The following is a 19,862-nucleotide window of genomic DNA, read 5'->3' on the forward strand; positions in this document are numbered from 1 at the left end:
TGCTGAAGCTTGGCTAGCCATGTCTAATCCTTTTTAGACTAAAACTTTAGACTAACATTGCATGATTCCTGGAATTCTTATTAAAAGTTTTGATTCTCTTTATTTTCTTTTTTATATAATTTTCGAAAAACCACAAAAAAATTTATAAAATCATAAAAATCAAAAATATTTTATGTTTCTTGTTTGAGTCTAGTATCAATTTTTAAGTTTGGTGTCAATTGCATGTCTTTATTCTTTTTGCATTTTTCGAATATATGCATTATGTTCTTCATTGATCTTCAAGTTGTTCTTGATGAATTCATAGCTCTGATCTTTAATTTCTCTTATTTTGTGTCTTTTGTTATTTCTTACATGCATTTTTAAATTGTTATAGTCCTTAGTATACAAACTTCTAAATTTGGTGTCTTGCATGCATTGGTTGTTTAATCTTAGTTGCATTCTTTTTATTATTGTTTCTCATCATTTAAAAATTCAAAAAAAATTTTAAATTGTGTCTTTTCAAGTCAATAACACAGAGAATTGAAGATTCAGAACATTCAGCAGAGGAATCAAACAGAAAAAGCTGGGTGTTCAAAACGCCCAGTGAAGAAGGAAAACTGGCGTTTAAACGCCAGCCAGGGTACCTGGCTGGGCGTTTAACACCCAAAAAGGTAGGATTGTGGGCGTTAAACGCCAGAATGGATGCCATTCTGGGCGTTTAACGCCAGAATGACACTAGAGGGAAGATTTTGTTTTTAATTCAAATTTTTTTCAAATCTTCATAATTTTTCAAAATCAAATCTTTTTCAAATCATATCTTTTCAAAATCAATTTCTTTTCAATTTTTTTATTACTATTTTCGAAAATCCTTGCTACAATTAGTGATTTAATTCAAAATTTTCAAGTTGTTACTTGCCTATTAAGAAAGGATCAAATTTTAAATTCTAGAATCATATCTTCTAAATTCTTGTTAGTCAAGTAATCAACTTTAATTTTAAAACTTTCTCTTTTTAATTTGATCTTCAATCATATCTTCTCAATCATATCTTTTCAATCACATCTTTTTCAAAATTAATTTTCAATCATATCTTTTTAATTTCTAATTTCAAAATCTTTTTCAAAAATCACTTTATTTCTTTCCCAATCTTAGTTTTCGAAAATCATCAATCAAATTTTCAAAAATTTCTTTTAATTATTTCAAAATCTTTTAATTAATTTTCGAAAATTCTTCCCCTCTTCTCACATATTTCTATTTAAGGGACTAACACTCCTCCTCAAGGTGCAATTTGAACTCTATCCCTCTCGATAAGTTCGAATTCTCCTCTCTCTACTTCCTCCTTCTATTCTTCTTTTCCTCTGACACCTGAAGGAATCTCTATACTAAGACATAGAGGATTTCCTACTTTCTTATTCTCTTCTCTTTCATATGAGCAGGAGCAAAGATAAAGGCATACTTGTTCAAGCTGATCCTGAACCTGAAAGGACCTTGAAGAGAAAGCTAAGAGAAGCTAAAGCACAATTCTCTCTAGAGGGCCTAACAGAGCTTTTCAAGGAAGAAGAAACCATGGCAGCCGAAAACAACAATGCCAACAATGCAAGGAAGGTGCTTGGTGACTTTACTGCACCTACTCCAGACTTCTATGGGAGAAGCATCTCAATCCCTGCCATTGGAGCAAACAACTTTGAGCTTAAGCCTCAATTAGTTTCTCTAATTTAACAGAATTGCAAATTTCATGGACTTCTATTAGAAGATCCTCATCAGCTCTTAGCTAAATTCTTGTAAATCTGTGACACTATCAAGACCAATGGGGTTGACCCTGAAGTCTACAGACTTATGCTCTTTCCTTTTGTTGTAAGAGACAGAGCTAGGACATGGTTGGATTCACAACCTAAAGAAAGCCTGAACTCTTGGGAAAAGCTAGTCAATGCCTTCTTGGCAAAGTTCTTTCCACCTCAAAATTGAGCAAGCTTAGAGTGGAAGTCCAAATCTTCAAACAGAAGGAAGGTGAATCCCTCTATGAAGCTTGGGAAAGATACAAGCAATTGATCAGAAGGTGTCCTTCTGACATGCTTTCTGAATGGAGCATCATAGGTATCTTCTATGATGGTCTGCCTGAACTATCCAAGATGTCATTGGATAGCTCTGCTGGAGGATCTCTTCATCTGAAGAAGACGCCTGCAGAAGCTCAGGAACTCATTGAAATGGTTGTAAATAACCAATTCATGTACACTTCTAAAAGGAACCCTGTGAATAATGGGACAACTCAGAAGAAAGGAGTTCTTGAGATTGATACTCTGAATGCCATATTGGCTCAGAACAAAATATTGACTCAGCAAGTCAATATGATTTCTCAGAGTTTGTCTGGAATGCAAGCTGCACCAAGCAGTACTAAGGAAGTTTCCCCTGAAGAAGAAGCTTATGATCCTGAGAACCCTGCAATGGAAGAGGTGAATTACATGGGAGAACCCTATGGAAACACCTATAATCCTTCATGGAGAAATCATCCAAATCTCTCATAGAAGGATCAATAGAGACCTCAACAAGGTTTCAATAACAATAATGGTGGAAGAAACAGGTTTAGCAATAGCAAGCCCTTTCCATCATCTTCTCAGCAACAGATAGAGAATTCTAAGCAAACCCACTCTGACTTAGCAACCATTGTCTCTGACCTAATCAACACCACTTAAAGTTTCATGACTGAAACAAGGTCCTCCATTAGAAATTTGGAGGCACAAGTGGGTCATCTGAGTAAGAAAATTACTGAACTCCTTCCTAGTACTCTCCCAAGCAGCACAGAAGAGAATCCAAAGAGAGAGTGCAAGGCCATAAACATGTCTCACATGGCCGAACCTGGAGAGAAGGAAGAGGCAGTGATCTCCACTAAGGAAGAACTCAATGGACGTCCACTGACCTCCATGGAGTTCCATGATGAGGAACCATGGGAATCTGAGGTTCACACAGAGACCATAGAGATTCCATTGAATTTACTTTTGCCATTCATAAGCTCTGACGAGTATTTTTCCTCTGAAGAGGATGAAGATGTTACTGAAGAGCAAGTTGCTAAGTACCTTGGAGCAATCATGAAGCTAAATGCCAGGTTGTTTGGTAATGAGACTTGGGACGATGAACCTCCATTGCTCATCAAAGAACTGGATGACTTGACTAGGCAGAGATTACCTCTGAAGAGACAAGACCCTGGAAAATTCTCAATCCCTTGTACCATAGGCACCATGACCTTTGAGAAGGCTCTGTGTGACCTAGGGTCAAGTATAAACCTTATGCCTCTCTCTGTAATAGAGAAGCTAGGGATCATTGAGGTACAAGCTGCTAGAATCTCACTAGAGATGGCAGACAATTCAAAGAAACAGGCTTATGGACTTGTAAAGGATGTCTTGGTAAAGGTTGAAGGCCACTACATCCCTGCTGACTTCATAATCCTAGAGACTGGGAAGTGCATGGATGAATCCATCATCCTTGGCAAACCCTTCCTAGCTACAGCAAAAGCTGTGATTGATGTTGACAGAGGAGAATTGATCATTCAAGTGAATAAAGACTCCCTTGTGTTTAAAGCTCAAAGATACCCCTCTATAACCACGGAGAGGAAGCATGAAGAGCTTCTCTCAATACAGAGACAAACAGAGCCCCCACAGTCAAACTATAAGTTTGGTGTTGGGAGGCCACAACCAAACTTTAAGTTTGGTGTTGAACCCCCACGTTCAAACTCTAAGTTTGGTGTTGGGAAGTTCCATCATTGCTCTGAACAATTGTGAGGCTCCATGAGAGCCACTGTCAAGCTATTGACATTAAAGAAGCGCTTGTTGGGAGGCAACCCAATCTTTAACTATCTATATTAAATTTCTATTTTCTTTTGTTATTTTATATTTTATGTAGGTTGATGATCATGTGAAGTCACAAAAACAATTGAAAAAGAAAAAATAGAAGGAAAAACAGAATGAAAAATAGAACACCCTGAAAGAGGAACTTACTGGCGTTTAAACGCCAGTAAGGGTAGCAGAATGGGCGTTAAACGCCCAGTCTGGCACCATTCTGGGTGTTTAACGCCAGAAATGGGCACCAGACTGGCGTTTAACGCCAGGAATGGGCAAGAAGCTGGCATTAAACACTAGAAATAGGCAGTAGCCTGGCGTTTAACGCCAGGATTGGCAGCAAGGGGCGTTTTGCACGCCACATGGTGCAGGGATGAGATATCCTTGACACCTCAGGATCTGTAGACCCCACAGGATCCCCACCTACCCCACCTCTCTCTCTCTTCTTCACCCATTCACCAATCACCTCAATACCTCTTCCCCAAAAATCCCTCACCTATTAAATTCCACCATTCTCTTCACCACTCACATCTATCCTTCATAAAACCCCACATACCTCACCATTCAAATTCAAACCACTTTCCCACCCAAACCCATCCATTATGGCCGAACCATACCCCCCTCTCCACTCCTATATAAACCCATTTTCACTCCTTCATTTTCACACAATATACACACTACCTATCCCCCTTGGCCGAAACACTAGGCCCCCTCCATCTCCTCTATTTCTTCTTCTTCTACTCTCTTCTTTATTCTTTTGCTCGAGGACAAGCAAACCTTCTAAGTTTGGTGTGGTAAAAGCTAAAGCTTTTTGTTTTTCCAAAACCATTTATGGCACCAAAGGCCGGAGAAACCTCTAGAAAGAGGAAAGGGAAGGCAAAAGCTTCCACCTCCGAGTCATGGGAGATGGAGAGATTCCTCTCAAGGGTGCATCAAGACCACTTCTATGAAGTTGTGGCCAAGAAGAAGGTGATCCCCGAGGTCCCTTTTAAGCTCAAAAAGGGCAAATATCCGGAGATCCGACATGAGATCCGAAGAAGAGGTTGGGAAGTTCTCACCAACCCCATTCAATAAGTCTGAATCTTAATGGTTCAAGAGTTCTATGCCAATGCATGGATCACCAAGAACCATGATCAAAGTGTGAACCCGGACCCCAAGAATTGGCTTACAATGGTCCAAGGGAAATACTTGGACTTTAGTCCAGAAAATGTAAGGTTGACATTCAATTTGCCTATGATGCAAGGAGATGCACACCCATACACTAGAAGGGTCAACTTTGATCAAAGGTTGGACCAAGTCCTCATGGACATCTGTAAAGAGGGCGCTCAATGGAAGAGAGATTCAAGAGGGAAGCCGGTTCAACTAAGAAGGCATGACCTCAAGCCCGTGGCTAGGGGATGGTTGGAGTTTATCCAATGCTCAATCATTCCTACTAGCAATCGATCTGAAGTTACTATAGACCGGGCTATCATGATTCATAGCATCATGATTAGAGAGGAAGTAGAAGTTCATGAGGTTATATCCCAAGAACTGTACAAGGTGGTAGACAAGTCCTCTACTATGGCAAGGTTAGCCTTTCCTCACCTCATTTGTCACCTCTGCAATTCAGTTGGAATTGACATAGAGGAAGACATCCTCATTGATGAGGACAAGCCCATCACTAAGAAAAGGATGGAGCAAACAAGAGATCCCACTCATGGACAAGAGATTGAGGAAACTCCTCATCATGAAATCCCTGAGATGCCTCAAGGGATGCATTTTCCTCCACAAAACTATTGGGAGCAAATCAACACCTCCCTAGGAGAATTAAGTTCCAACATGGGACAACTAAGGGTGGAGCACCAAGAGCATTCCATCCTCCTCCATGAAATTAGAGAAGACCAAAGGACCATGAGAGAGGAGCAACAAAGGCAAGGAAGAGATATTGAGGAGCTCAAGCACTCCATAAGATCTTCAAGAGGAAGAACAAGCCACCATCACTAAGGTGGACCCGTTCTTTAATTTCCTTGTTCTTTATTTTCTATTTTTCGAAAATTGTGCTTTATGTTTATTTATGTTTGTGTCTTTATTACATGATCATTAGTGTCTAAGTGTCTATGCCTTAAAGCTATGAAAATGAATCCATCACCTTTCTTAAATGAAAAATGTTTTTAATTGAAAAAGAAAAAGAAGTGCATGAATTTCAAATTTTAAAACAGTTTAATTATTTTGATGTGGTGGCAATACTATTGTTTTTCTGAATGAATGCTTGAACAGTGCATATTTTTCGAATTTGATTGTTTATGAATGTTAAAATTGTTGGCTCTTAAAAGAATGAGAGAAAACGAGAAATGTTATCTGATGATCTAAAAAATCATAAAATTGATTCTTGAAGCAAGAAAAAGCAGTGAAAAGCTTGCAGGAAAAAAGGATATATGCGAAAAAAAAAAAAGAAAGAAAGAAAAAAAAGAAAAGCAAGCAGAAAAAGCCAATACCCCTTTAAACCAAAAGGCAAGGGTGATAAAAAGGGATCCAAGGCTTTGAGCATCAGTGGATAGGAGGGCCCACAGGAATAAAATCCTGGCCTAAGCGGCTAAACCAAGCTGTCCCTAACCATGTGCTTGTGGCGTGAAGGTGTCAAGTGAAAACTTGAGACTGAGCGGTTAAAGTCGTGGTCCAAAAGTAAAAAGAGTCTGCTTAAGAGCACTGGACACCTCTAATTGGGGACTCTAGCAAAGCTGAGTCACAATCTGAAAAGGTTCACCTAGTTATGTGTCTGTGGCATTTATGTATGCGGTGGTAATACTGGAAAACAAAATGCTTTGGGTCACGGCCAAGACTCATAAAGTAGCTGTTCAAGAATCAACATACTTAACTAGGAGAATCAATAACACTATCTGGATTCTGAGTTCCTATAGAAGCCAATCATTCTGAACTTCAAAGGATAAAGTGAGATGCCAAAACTGCTCAGAAGCAAAAAGCTAAAAGCCCCGCTCATCTAATTAATACTGATCTTCATAGATGTTTTTGGAATTCATTGTATATTCTCTTCCTTTTATCTTATTTGATTTTCAGTTGCTTGGGGACAAGCAACAATTTAAGTTTAGTGTTGTGATGAGCGGATAATTTATACGCTTTTTGGCATTGTTTTTAGTATGTTTTTAGTATATTTTAGTCAGTTTTTATTATGTTTTTATTAGCTTTTAAATAAAAACCACTTTTCTGGACTTTACTATGAGTTTGTGTGTTTTTCTGTGATTTCAGATATTTTCTGGCTGAAATTGAGGGACCTGAGCAAAAATCTTATTCAGAGGCTGAAAAAGGACTGCAGATGCTGTTGGATTCTGACCTCCCTGCACTCATGGTGGATTTTCTGGAGCTACAGAAGCCCAATTTATGCGCTCTCAATTGCGTTGGAAAGTAGACATTCTGGACTTTCCAGCAATATATAATAGTCTATACTTTGCCCGAGATTTGATGGCCCAAACAGGCTTTCCAAGTCAGCTCAAGAATTCTGGCGTTTAACGCCAGAACTGGCATAAAACTGGAGTTAAACGCCCAAACTGGCACAAAAGCTGGCGTTTAACTCCAAGAAAAGTCTCTACACATGAAAGCTTCAATGTTCAGCCCAAGCACACACCAAGTGGTCCCGGAAGAAGATCTCTGCATTAATTACTGATTTCTGTAAACCCTAGGCTACTAGTTCTCTATAAATAGGACCTTATACTATTGTATTAGGGGGATCTTTGGACGTTTAGTCCCTAGACCTTGGAGGCTGGCCATTCGGCCATGCTTACACCATTATCACTTTTGTATTTTCAACGGTGGAGTTTCTACACACCATAGATTAAGGTGTGGAGCTCTGCTGTTCTTCATGAATTAATACAAAGTACTATTGTTTTTTTATTCAACTCAAGTCTATTTCTTCTCCAAGATATTCATTCGCACCCAAGAACATGATGAATGTGATGATTATGTGACACTCATCACCATTCTCACCTATGAACACGTGACTGATAACCACTTTCGTTCTACATGCAAACAAGCTTGAATGTGTATCTGTTGGGTTTCTAATCTAAGATTCGAACCTTCGTGGTATAGGCTAGAATTATTGGCGGTCATTCTTGAGATCCGGAAAGTCTAAACCTTGTCCCTGGTATTCCGAGTAGGATCTGGGAAGGGATGACTGTGACGAGCTTCAAACTCGCAATTGTTGGGCGTGTGACGACGCAAAAGGATCAATGGATCCTATTCCAACATGATCGAGAACCGACAGATGATTAGCCGTGCGATGATAGCGTGCGTAGAACATTTTCACTGAGAGGACGGGAAGTAGCCATTAACAATGGTGATGCCCAACATAAAGCTTGCCATAGAAAGGAGTATGAATGATTGGAAGAAGGCAATAGGAAAGCAAAGGTTCAGGAGGAACAAAGCATCTTCATACGCTTATCTGAAATTCCAACCAAAGAATTACATAAGTATCTCTATCTTTATTTTATGTTTTATTTATCTTTTAATTATCAATTCTCCATCACCATCTGAATTCGCCTGACTAAGATTTACAAGGTGACCATAGCTTGCTTCAAGCCGACAGTCTCCGTGGGATCGACCCTTACTCACGTATGGTATTACTTGGACGACCCAGTGCACTTGCTGGTTAGTTGTGCGGAATTGTGACAAAGTGTGATTCATGTTTGAGAGCTCCAAGTCCTTTGGTGCCATTGTTGATGATCACAATTTCGTGCACCACTTCCCATCAATTTAATCACTATCAAATTCAAACCAATCCTGGCAACGGCGCCATAAAACTTGATGACCGGAATTTACTCCCCATATAAAAATAATAAATCCGTTCTTTTGGCAAGCGCACCAAAAAGTATCGTCAAGTAATAACCCACTAGGAGTGGGATCGTATCCACAGAGATTGGTAGATTTGAGCAATTTTAATCAATGGGTGAATTAGTTAAGCTGAGGAATATAGATTGTGATTGCAGAAATTTAAATGAGCAGAAATGTAAATGACTCAAAAGTAAAGAGAAGCAGTAAATTGTAGAAAAGTAAATGGCAAGAATGTAAAGTGCAGAAACATAAATGACTTAATTATAAATGGGAAAGGGGAATAACAGAATGTAAAGAAAGCTATAAAGAATGTGGAAGATGATAATAGGGGAAATTCATTGAGATCAGGAGATGTTGTTCTCTTTGGATTAAATCCAGCTCATCTCATCTTCAATCATGCAACTCATTGACCTCTTGGCAATCATGATTGATTGAACCCCAATCCCTTGGTAATTTAATCTCTCAAATCTTGATAATCAGACAATTCCTTGGTCTAATTGCTCATGAAGAGAGATATGCTTGGTCCCTGATTATACCACACATCCTCATAGATCCAAATAGTGGGTGGATTATATGTCACCATATCCAATCACCAAAATTCAGATCTACTCAATTGTGAGAAGGGATTTCAAGCATGGTTTCATGTTTCCTTTTCCAAGCTTCACTTGAAACCCATTTTGCATTCAACCTCTTTCCCAAGATGATTGAACACTAGCATTAAAACAAAATTCCTTTTACCAAATCAAAGAGAAGATGAAGAGAAGAAGAAATTCACTATCATTAATCCATCAAGTACAACAGAGTTCCCTCTCTCAATGAGAGGGAATTTAGCTACTCATAGCTTAAGAGAAAAGTAAAAGAGATGGAAGAGATGATGTGAAAAGTAAATCTAACTATATCTCAACAAAACTACTACTCAACAACCCCTTCTCAGTACTTTCAGTGCTTATTTATACTACTCCTAGCACTAGAATTAAGAAAATATAAAAGAAAAAAGAAAATTACAGCTGGAGGGAAAGAGAACTCCAAAAACGTGACTTCTCCAGGCTTGGCGTGTGGCTGGCGCTTGAGTGGCGTGCCACGCCTAGCCAATAAGTTTGGCTTGGCGCGCCACACCTAGTCCCTCAAGTGGCACGCCCAGGGTTTTTTTGAACATTCGTTAGAATGGCATGCCACGCCTTCGAACCCAAGTGGCACGCCCAGGCCTTTTTAATGCTTGGTTAGCCTGTCGTGCCACGCCTTCGAGCCCAAGTGGCACGCCCAGGTCTTTTTCTTCTTCTACTCTCTGGAAAGTTGAACTGGCGTGGCACGCCCAGGGTCAGGCGTGACACGCCCCTTATGTGTGTTTGATTCCTCCCTGGAGAGTTAAACTAGCGTGGCACGCCCAGTGTCTGGCATGCCATGCCCATTGTGTGTGCATCATTTTCTTCTCTGCAAAGTTGAATTGGCGTGCCATGCCCTGCTGTTCAAGTGGCACTCCCAAGTGTTGGATTAGAGCTGGCGTGCCACGCCTTTGATACCAAGTGGCACGCCCAGTGTTTGTTCTTTTCTAGCATGCCACGCCCACAAGCTCAAGTGGCACGCCCCATGGTGTTCAATGGAGTTGGCGTGCCATGCCCAGCCTGGCGTGCCACGCCCCCTTTTGTGGCTTTCATCTTTGCTCTCTGGAAAATGTAACTGGCGTGCCACGCCTGACTCCTGGTGTGCCACGCCCATGTTAAAGCTTTGAGAACCTTCTCTGGAAAATACGATTAGCGTGCCATGCCCAGCTCCTGGCATGCCACGCCCACATACTTTCATGGCGTTTGTTCCAAGTAGCATGCCAGTTTCACACGCCCGGCTTTATTTTGTTGTTTTCTTCCCTTTTTTTGTTCTTTTCACCTGAAATTCAGCACAAACCTATTTCAAAGTAATGTACCATAATATTCATCAATTAGTTCATGAATTGCAATGATTTAATGAGATTATGCTCTTTTATGATCCTTTTTAGATAAGAAAAAAGGGTAAATGATGCAAGTCATCATTAATCCATAAAACTCAGCAGAGCTCCTAATCTTAACTTGGGAGGTTTAAAGACTCATATTGTACAAAAGTAGTAAAGTATTCAAATGGGGGAGGAAGAAGATCCAAAACAATGGTGATCTTCTCCTATATATACTAACCTAATGACTAAGGATTACATAAATATGATAAACTAGTCTATTAGTGTGAAAATCCACTTCTGGGGCCCCCTTGGTGAGTGTTTGGGCTGAGCTTAAGTGTTTCCCACATGCTAGTGTCCCTTAGGGGCATTGAACGTTGGCTAGGGACCCTCTTTTGGGCGTTGGACTCTAGTTGCTCCCCTGTGGGAGCTGGACGCCAGGACTGAGGCTAGTAGCTGGCATTGAACGCTAGTTTTGGGCCTTCATTTCCGAAACAAATATAGACTATGATATATTTCTGGAAAGCCTTTGATGTTAGCATTCCATAGCCGTTGAGAGAGGACCATTTGGAATTTTGTAGCTCTAGAAAAGCTCCTTCTAGTGAACAGAGGTCAAATCCTGACAGCATCTGCAGTCCTTTCTCTACTTCTAAATCAGACTTCTGCTCAAGCAACTCAATTTCAGCCAGAAAATACCTGAAATTACCATAAAACATACAAACTCAAAGTAGAATCCAAAAATGTGAATTTTGTATTAAAACCTATGAAAATATAATAAAACTTAAACAAAACATAATGAAAACTATATGAAAATGATGCCAAAAAGAATATAAAATATCCGCTCATTACTGACCAATCTATACCTCCAGATTCCTGATGGAGGATCTTGTTTCAGTAATAAAACTATGAGTGGTTTTAGAGAGATTGGAGACTGACGAGAGGAACTTTTGCATGGTCTAGAAATTTACGGATAAATCCTCGTTGCAACTATAGTTTCTAAACCTTCAAAAGTACTTTCATACAAACATTTTGGTTGTCACAAGTAACAAACCCCTAAATAAATTGTTAACCAAAGTATTCAAACCTCGGGTCGTCTTCTCAAGGAACTACAGGGAAGTATGTTCTTATTATTGGTTATGGAGATTGTAAATTCGGGGTTTCAAGAATGAGGAACAAATATGACAAATAATTTAAATAGCAATTAAAATAAATAAATACTGTAAAGCAAACTTTTGGCAAGGGATGGGAAATTGGAAGTCCAAATTAGTTACCCTTCTCAATAATAAAGAAGATTGAATCTTAATTCCACTTAGTTAACCTTTGCTAAAGCAAAGGAAAGTCAAGGGGTTAATTAGTTTGACCTTCGAATCCTATTTATTTCCTAAGAAAAGATTGGGATTATTGAAATTCAATTCAATTAGCAAAGATAACAGTTATCAATTATGTTGAGTTAAGATAACTCCTGAGTTACTGATTTCTTAACCAAGACCAATAGCGAAAAAGTAAATTTGCTGGAATAAAAATGTCTCCAGATTGAAAGCAATGGTGACATAAATAAAAGAAGGCAATAATAAACTGAAATACCTCAAATAACATTAATTCAAATAATCTGGAACATAGAAGAATTCATAAATTAAATGGCAAAAGTAAATAATCAACTAAAGTAATGGAATGAATAAAAGTGAAAGGGAAGCTTAAAGTAAAGGAACATTAAACCTGGGATCGAGAGTCACTCCTAAAACTAAGAGAAATCCTAAATGCTAAGAGAGAGAGGAGAGAACCTCTCTCCAAACTAAATCTAAATCATCAGAAGTAACTAAATTGGCGAGCTCCATTTGAATGGATGCATTCCCTCACTTCATAACCTCTGGTCTATGCCTTCTGGACTTGGATTTGGGCCAAAAAGGGCTTCAAAAATCGCTGGGAGCATTTTCTGCAATTTCTGGTGCGTGGCCTCTGTCACGCGTCCACGTGGGTCACGCGGTCGCGTCATTCGGGGCTTTTCCTGTCACGTGGTCGCGTCAGTCATGCCGCCGCATCGCTGTTGATTCGCGCTTGGTATGCGCCCGCGTCGCCCATGCGATCGCGTGGATGCCAGTTTCTCCAAAAACTCCGTTTTGTGCTTTCCTTTCATTTTTTGTATGTTTCCTTTCCATCCTTTGAGTCATTCCTGCCTTAGAAGATCTGAAACTACTCAACACACTAATCACGGCATCGAATGATAATAAGGGTAATTAAAATAATTAATTTTAAGCATAGATAACATGTTATCCACATACATCATATAATAAGGAACGAAAAGTAAAATCATGCAATTAATATGAATAAGTGGGTGAAGGATTGAATAAATCACTCAATTTAAGCACAAAATATATCATAAAATATGGGTTTATCAACCTCCCTACACTTAAACAATAGCATGTCCTCATGCTAAATCCAAGGTAAAAAGTAAGGTTAAAGTGGTGGAATGTCATGCAATGCAATCTAATCTGAATGCAACTACCTAGATGAATGATGCATCATACAATTCTAATTTTTTTATTCACTTGAATATAAAGCTTGAATGTAGTTAAATTAATTCACATTCTCAAGGAGTCATGTATATATATATATATATATATATATATATATATATATATATATATATATATAGCCAAGCCTTAGATAGTGATAAAGTGCCTTTACAATTGAGATAGGAGAGAAAAACATTTTAAAAAAATGTTAAAAAAGTTGCAAGACAATTAATAATTTAAGCAGAGATATATGTTAATGAGCTATTGAACCCTCACTGGATTTTGTGTTTACTCTCTAATCACTTAGTGTTTATTGGGTTAATCACTCTATTCTTCTTTTTATTCTTTCTTTCTATAACTTTGTTCTTCATCTAACCAATCAACAATCATAGAATATAGTCATACCAAAAATCATGAGGTCTTAAGTAGGGTTGTAATGGGGCCAAGGTAAAGGTAAGGGTATATGTATAAGGCTAAGTGAGCTAATAAGTGAATCCTTAATTAGACTAAGATCTCCCCTAACATACATACTTTCTAAATCAAAGCTTCTTTACCTATTTTCCATATTTTCTCACTTTTGATGTTACATGCTCATATCTCAATATTTATTTTTATCCCATGTGCATTGCTTTATTTCATAATTGGGGAATTCTTTTTTGTGTCCCCTTTATTCATAACACTTTTTTTTAATACACATGGTAATTCAATTATTTTGATTTTACATGAGCATGCTTCCCAAAACTTTTTATTTGAGTTATTTTATTCTTTTCAACTTTTCTACCTTTTGTTTTTATCATCCATGTTCCCAATAGGTTTTTCCACATTTAAACCATACATACTTCCTATCTTAAGCTAACCAAGGATTCAACTTGGAATTTTTATTTTGTCTTTCTGCTTAAGGGTAGTAATGTGGCTGATAGAATAAAAGGGGATTTACAGGCTCAAGGGGCTAACAAGGGTGATGTAAAGGGTAGGCTATTTTGGGATAAGTGAGCTAAAATCAAATAATGGCCTCAATCACTCTCTTGGTATGTATTTCTATTCTATAATCGGACATATAGATTAAAACAAAGTAAAGAACACCAGAATAAACAAGAAGGTTGGAACACACAGGAAAAAATTAAAGTAAAAGTAGCATAGAAACATAAATTAAAGTAAAAGTAGCATAGAAACATAAATTAAAGTAAATGCTAAACCTGGATCGAGAGTCACTCTTAAAAACTAAGAGAAGTCCTAAATCCTAATCCTAATCCTAAGAGAGAGAGGAGAGAACCTCTCTCAAACTAAATCTAAATCATGGAAAGTAGTAAAAATGCGAGCTCTCCTTGAATGGATACGTTCCCCCACTTTATAACCTCTGGTCTATGCCTTCTGGACTTGGATTTGGGCCAAAAAGGGCTTCAGAATTCACTATGAGCATTTTCTGCAATTTCTGGTGCGTGGCCTCTGTCACGCATCCGCGTGGGTCACGCGGTCGCGTCATTCGAAGCTTTTCTTGCCACGCGGTCGCGTCAGTCATGCGACCGCGTCATGTGCGTTCTGCTTAAGGCGCGCGGTTGCGTCAGTCATGCGGCCACGTCACTGCTGATTCACGCTTGGCACGCGATCGCTTCATCCATGCGATCGCGTGGATGCCAGTTTCTTTAGAAGCTCCGTTTTGTGCTTTCCTTCCATTTTTGTATGTTTCCTTTCCATCCTTTAAGTCATTCCTACCTTAGAAGATCTGTAACTACTCAACACACTAATCACGGCATCGAATGGAAATAAAGGTAATTAATATAATTAATATTAAAGCATAGGAAACATGTTTTTCACATACATCACATAATAAGGAAGGGAAAGTAAAACCATGCAATTAATATGAATAAGTGGGTGAAGGATTGAATAAATCACTCAAATTAAGCATAAAATATATCATAAAATATGGGTTTATCAACCTCCCCACACTTAAACAATAGCATGTCCTCATGCTTAATCCAAGGTAAAGAATAAGGTACGGTTAAAGTGGTGGAATGTTATGCAATGCAATCTATTCTATATGCATCTACCTAAATGAGTCATGCAATTCCAATTTATCCACTTATATATAAAGCTTACATGTAGTCAAATTAATTTACATTCTCAAGGAGTCATATATATATATATATAGCCAACCCTTAAATAATAAAGCATTTTAGCAAATGAGATGGAAAATAAAAATATAAACTTGCAAAACAATTGGTAAATTAAGCACAGATATATGTTGATGAGTTATTAAACCCTCACTGGATTTTGTGTTTACCCTCTAGCCACTCAGTGTTTGTTGGGTTTATTCTCTCTACTTTTCTTTTTATTCTTACTTTCTATAACTTTGTTCTTCATCTAACCAATCAACAATTATAGAGTACAGTCACACCAAAAGTCATGAGGTCTTTAATTAAGGTTGTAATGGGGCCAAGGTAAAGGTAAGGATATATGTATAAGGCTAAGTGAGCTAATAAGTGAATCCTTAATTAGACTAAGATCTCACCTAACACACATATTTAGTAGAATAAGCTTCTTTACCAATTTTCCCATATTATCCCACTTGTTGTTACATGCTCATGTTTTAATTTTATTTTTATTTTTATCCCATGTGCATTGCCTTTATTTTGCATTGGGGAATTCTTTTGTATCCCCTTTTTTTTTTAAATGCTGAAAAATAACTTTTTTTAATGCACATGGTGATTGAATCACTTTGATTTCTCATGAGCATGCTTTCCAAATTTTATTTTATTTCTTTTAACTTTTCTACCTTTTGTTTCTACCATCCATGTTCCCAATAGGATCCCCACATTTTAATCTATTCATAATTTTCTATCTTAAGCTAACCAAGGATTCAGCTTGGGATTTTATTTTGTTTTTCTGCTTAAGGCTAGTAGTGTGGTTAAAATAGAATAAAAGGGATTTTAAAGGCTCAAGGGGGCTAACAAGAGTGATGTGAAAGGTAGGTTATTTTGGGGTAAGTGAGCTAAAATCAAATGATGGCCTCAATCATTCTTTTGATATGTATCTATATTCTATATTATATATTCTATAATTGGACATATAGATTAAAGCAAAGTAAAGAACATCAGAATAAAAAGAAGTGAAACACACAGAAATGAAATTATGGTTTGAATGCAACTATACAATTAAGCTCAAGACTCACAGGCTGTGTATTCTCTAACTCAAGCATCATATATCATTCATATATGTTATGCAGGTTTAATTAAAAATTCCCATTATTCTCATAAAAAAATTATTTAGGGTAGCTTTTAAAGTTTTAATGTTCCTCCTTGATGAAATGTTATCAACTTAACTATATGATGTAATGCTATATATACAAGGTTTATGGATTTAAATCTGTTATGTTCAATTTCCTAGCTTACTTCCTTTTTATATTTTTCAATTTAACTATGCTATCTTATGCTAAAAAGGGTAAACTATACTAATTAATCCACTAATAAGTCAGAATTGCAAACTAAACTAAATAACTAAAAATGTGAACTAAAAATGCAAAATGCATAAATAGAGTAAAAATACATAAAAGTAGCAATGTATAAGTACTCAGAAAATAACAGTAAAAAGAAAAATACAGAAAAATATCCAAAATAAAAGAAAAAAAGAGATGTAGTGGTTCACCAAAATAAAACGCCAGAGATGGCGAACTCCCCACACTTAAAATGAAGCATCGTCCCTGATGCTCAGTCAAGCCGGGTTTGAAGGGGTGTCATCACTGGTAGGGATGGTAGCTGGAGGCTCTGTGGTGGTGGTGGGCTGAGGGTTTGGCTGCTGTAGAGGCAGTGCTGACTGGATCGGGATCTCCGGATCTGCAGCCTCGATCTGATGCGTAACCTCCTGATGTGGTGCAGCCTGCTCTATGCCTGCCTGCTGATGGGTCTCCTCCTGGAAATGAGTCTCCTCCTCGTGCTCATCCTCCTCCTCCTCTGATGGCTCAGATGGTGTGTCGGGCTCGGAGGGGATGTCACCACCCTGTCAGATCATCAGCTTCAGATGCGAATAGCATCGCTGGCTGCGACACTCCAATCTCTCATACCGGCACCGGTTACGGTGCTCCATCTGATCAAGCTGTCGGAATAGGTGGTGCACGAGGTGGTATACGGGCTCAGAGGCAGGTGGAGGTGCAGTGGTGGTAGTAGGGGCAGCAGGGGCAGCCGTGGATGAAGAGGGTCCAGCAGACGGTGGGGCTGTCTCATCAGTAGGAGTGAAGGGTGGTGGTCTGTAGCCCAAAGCTAAGAAGTTCCTACTGTGAGGAATGATCTTCCGGCAGTCCGCCACTGGTGGTCTCTCATCGGCATCCTCCCATGGCACGTCAGCTCGACGGCCTAGCTGTGTAACCAGATACGGAAAAGGGAGGGTGCCTCGGATGTGGACCCTGGCCATATAATGCCGGATAAAGCGTGACAGATAAAGGTCCTTACCCTCCATCACACACCATAGGAGGGTGATCATAGCAGCTGGGATCTCCGTCTCGTGAGTACTCGGCATCACATAGTTGCTCAAGATCTGGTGCCATAACCGAGCCTCGTCATTTAAGTACGCCCTCTTGATCCCTCTAGGCATGGTGGTGTTTTGACCCATCTCCCAAGGAACAGTCGGGTCGAGAGCTATCCGTGCCTTCACAGCATCCCAATCAAACTGCATCAGGCACATGTCCTCCTCAGCCTTTTGATAACCATCAGGTTGATCAGACTTAGCTGGGAGCCGGAGAATGTCCTCTAAGGCCTCTTCAGTGACTAGAATTTGTTTTCCTCTCAGGTTTAATGCATCGAGGGTGGTGATGTAGTAGTTGCAGTAGAATTCCCGGACCCAAGATGCATTGACCTCTGTCAGTGCTCTCTCCAGAAAGAACCAGCCTCTTTGCTTGATTTGCTCAGTGGTGTACTGCTGGAGTGCTTCTGGAATCCTCAGAGTTCTCTCCAGGTATAGATTCCTGGAGTTTGCAAATGCCGGATACTTCAGCTCACAGTACCGGTTAGCAAATTTTATTGAATCATTTGCAGGGAGCAGCTGGTCAGCTTTTTCCTGCTGTGTAAAGTTCTTCTCCCGCCATGAGGAATCATGCATGAGGGCAATGATGGATTGGGATGAATCTCCTCTCTTGCGCTTGCCAGTAGCTTTGCCTTTTCCTTTCCTCTGTGAGGCAGACATCTTGAAAAATGGAAAATCAGGATATGGGTAAAAATAGGGAAGCAAATAGGCAATTAAACAAAGAAAACTCAAAGCGGCAAAGCAGAATGGGAAATAGGTAAATGAGTTAAGTAATGGTGTATTAAGGATTGTATAGTAATTTAAAAAAAAAATTGGAAAGGAAGAATTTACAATCCAAAATGTATCAGAAAAGAGATTCTAAAAGGTTAGTATGGTTAGAATTTGAAAAAGAAGTTAGTAAATTAAAATTAGTGAGTCAGTAAAATGCGGGTTAAAGTAAGTGGCATAAAGAAAATAGTCTATGTAACAAGGATTCATAATTATAACTAGAAATAACTCATAACTGAACAAGGAAAACAGGGTGATGTTGATTCTAATAGATATAAAGAAAGCAAGAATTGGAATCAGAATATCACAGATGCAGTTTATAAACCAGGAAATCAAAGAGGATAAGAAAGTATGCCATAGCATTCATGAAGTGGTTTGGGTAAAGCAGAGGACAACAGAGTTCAGATTGCCAAACCAAAATATGAATGAAAACAATTCACAAAAAATTTGGGCAGCATTCCGGCTAAAGTTGGATTGTCTCGGAAAATAAACAGCAAACAAGGCAGTTCATATGAATTAAAAAAAACTTGCTGCAGTTACCTATAATTAATAGAAACAGGAAAATTCAGAGTAACAAGCAGCAAATGCAGGAAATCACAGCATATGAACAAGGTCACAGGAACAGCAGAATTGTAGTTTTGATAAAACAGAAGCATGAACAGTGCAAGTAAACAGACCTAAATCCACTAACCACAGCCTGAGCTACCTAACAACTTAAAATTCCACTACAGCATACATATCTATCTATCCTGATTATGAACAGAAACAGAAAAAAATTATAAAATAACTGCGAAGGACAGAAAGGCAGCGTTCATTGGAACCTGTAGGCATGAGGAGTAGAACGGGGTAAGAAAGCGGCTGGGTGGTGGCTGCGGCGGCGTCCGGCGCGGTGGAGGGGTACGGCAGCGCGGTGGCGGCTGAGGGGGCAGTGGAGAAGGGGGTAATGGGGATAGGGTTTAGGGTAATTGATAGAGGAAGGGAGGGGGGTTGCGTGTGGGTGGCGGAGGGGGGCGCGGCTGGGTTGGGTGCGGCGGTGTGAGGTGGGCAGTGGCGGAGGAGGAGGGAGAAGGAGAAAGAGAAAGAGAGAAGGGGTGGGGGTGGTACGGCGGCGGTGTCTGGACGGCGGCGGCGTTTGGGTGGTGGCGCGGTGGTGGCTAGTTGGTGGTTGAGAGAAGAAGAGGAAGAGAGGGAGAAGAGAGTTGGGGGGCTGCGCGACTGATAGGGTTCGCGTGGCTGGGGGTTATATTTTCGGATCCACGCGGCCGCGTGGGGCACGCGGTCGCGTGGTTGGGGTGAAAATAGGAGTGACGCTATCGCGTGGGGTGCGTGATCGCATGAAAGGGGTGGAAGAGGGAATGACGCGATCGCGTGGGTCGCGCGATCGCGTCGCTGGAAATTGTGCTAAACGCACGACTCCTGCACTGTTTCTGCGCAACTCTCTGTCTCCTTCTGGGTGATGTGCAATCCATGCGACGCGATCGCGTCGCTCATGCGGTCACGTGGGATTGGTATTGTGCAAG

At 39.5% G+C, this 19,862-nt stretch overlaps 1 non-coding gene across 1 annotated transcript; it reads right to left on the reverse strand.

The window, feature by feature from the left end:
- Nucleotides 1-1,944: 1,944 nt before the first annotated feature.
- LOC112780492 (small nucleolar RNA R71) lies at nucleotides 1,945-2,052 on the reverse strand. The gene has a single exon (XR_003191325.1). It is a non-coding gene; the product is annotated as a small nucleolar RNA R71 (small nucleolar RNA).
- Nucleotides 2,053-19,862: the final 17,810 nt, after the last annotated feature.

This window comes from Arachis hypogaea, chromosome 19 (assembly GCF_003086295.3).
Source record: "Arachis hypogaea cultivar Tifrunner chromosome 19, arahy.Tifrunner.gnm2.J5K5, whole genome shotgun sequence".
NCBI lineage: Eukaryota > Viridiplantae > Streptophyta > Magnoliopsida > Fabales > Fabaceae > Arachis > Arachis hypogaea.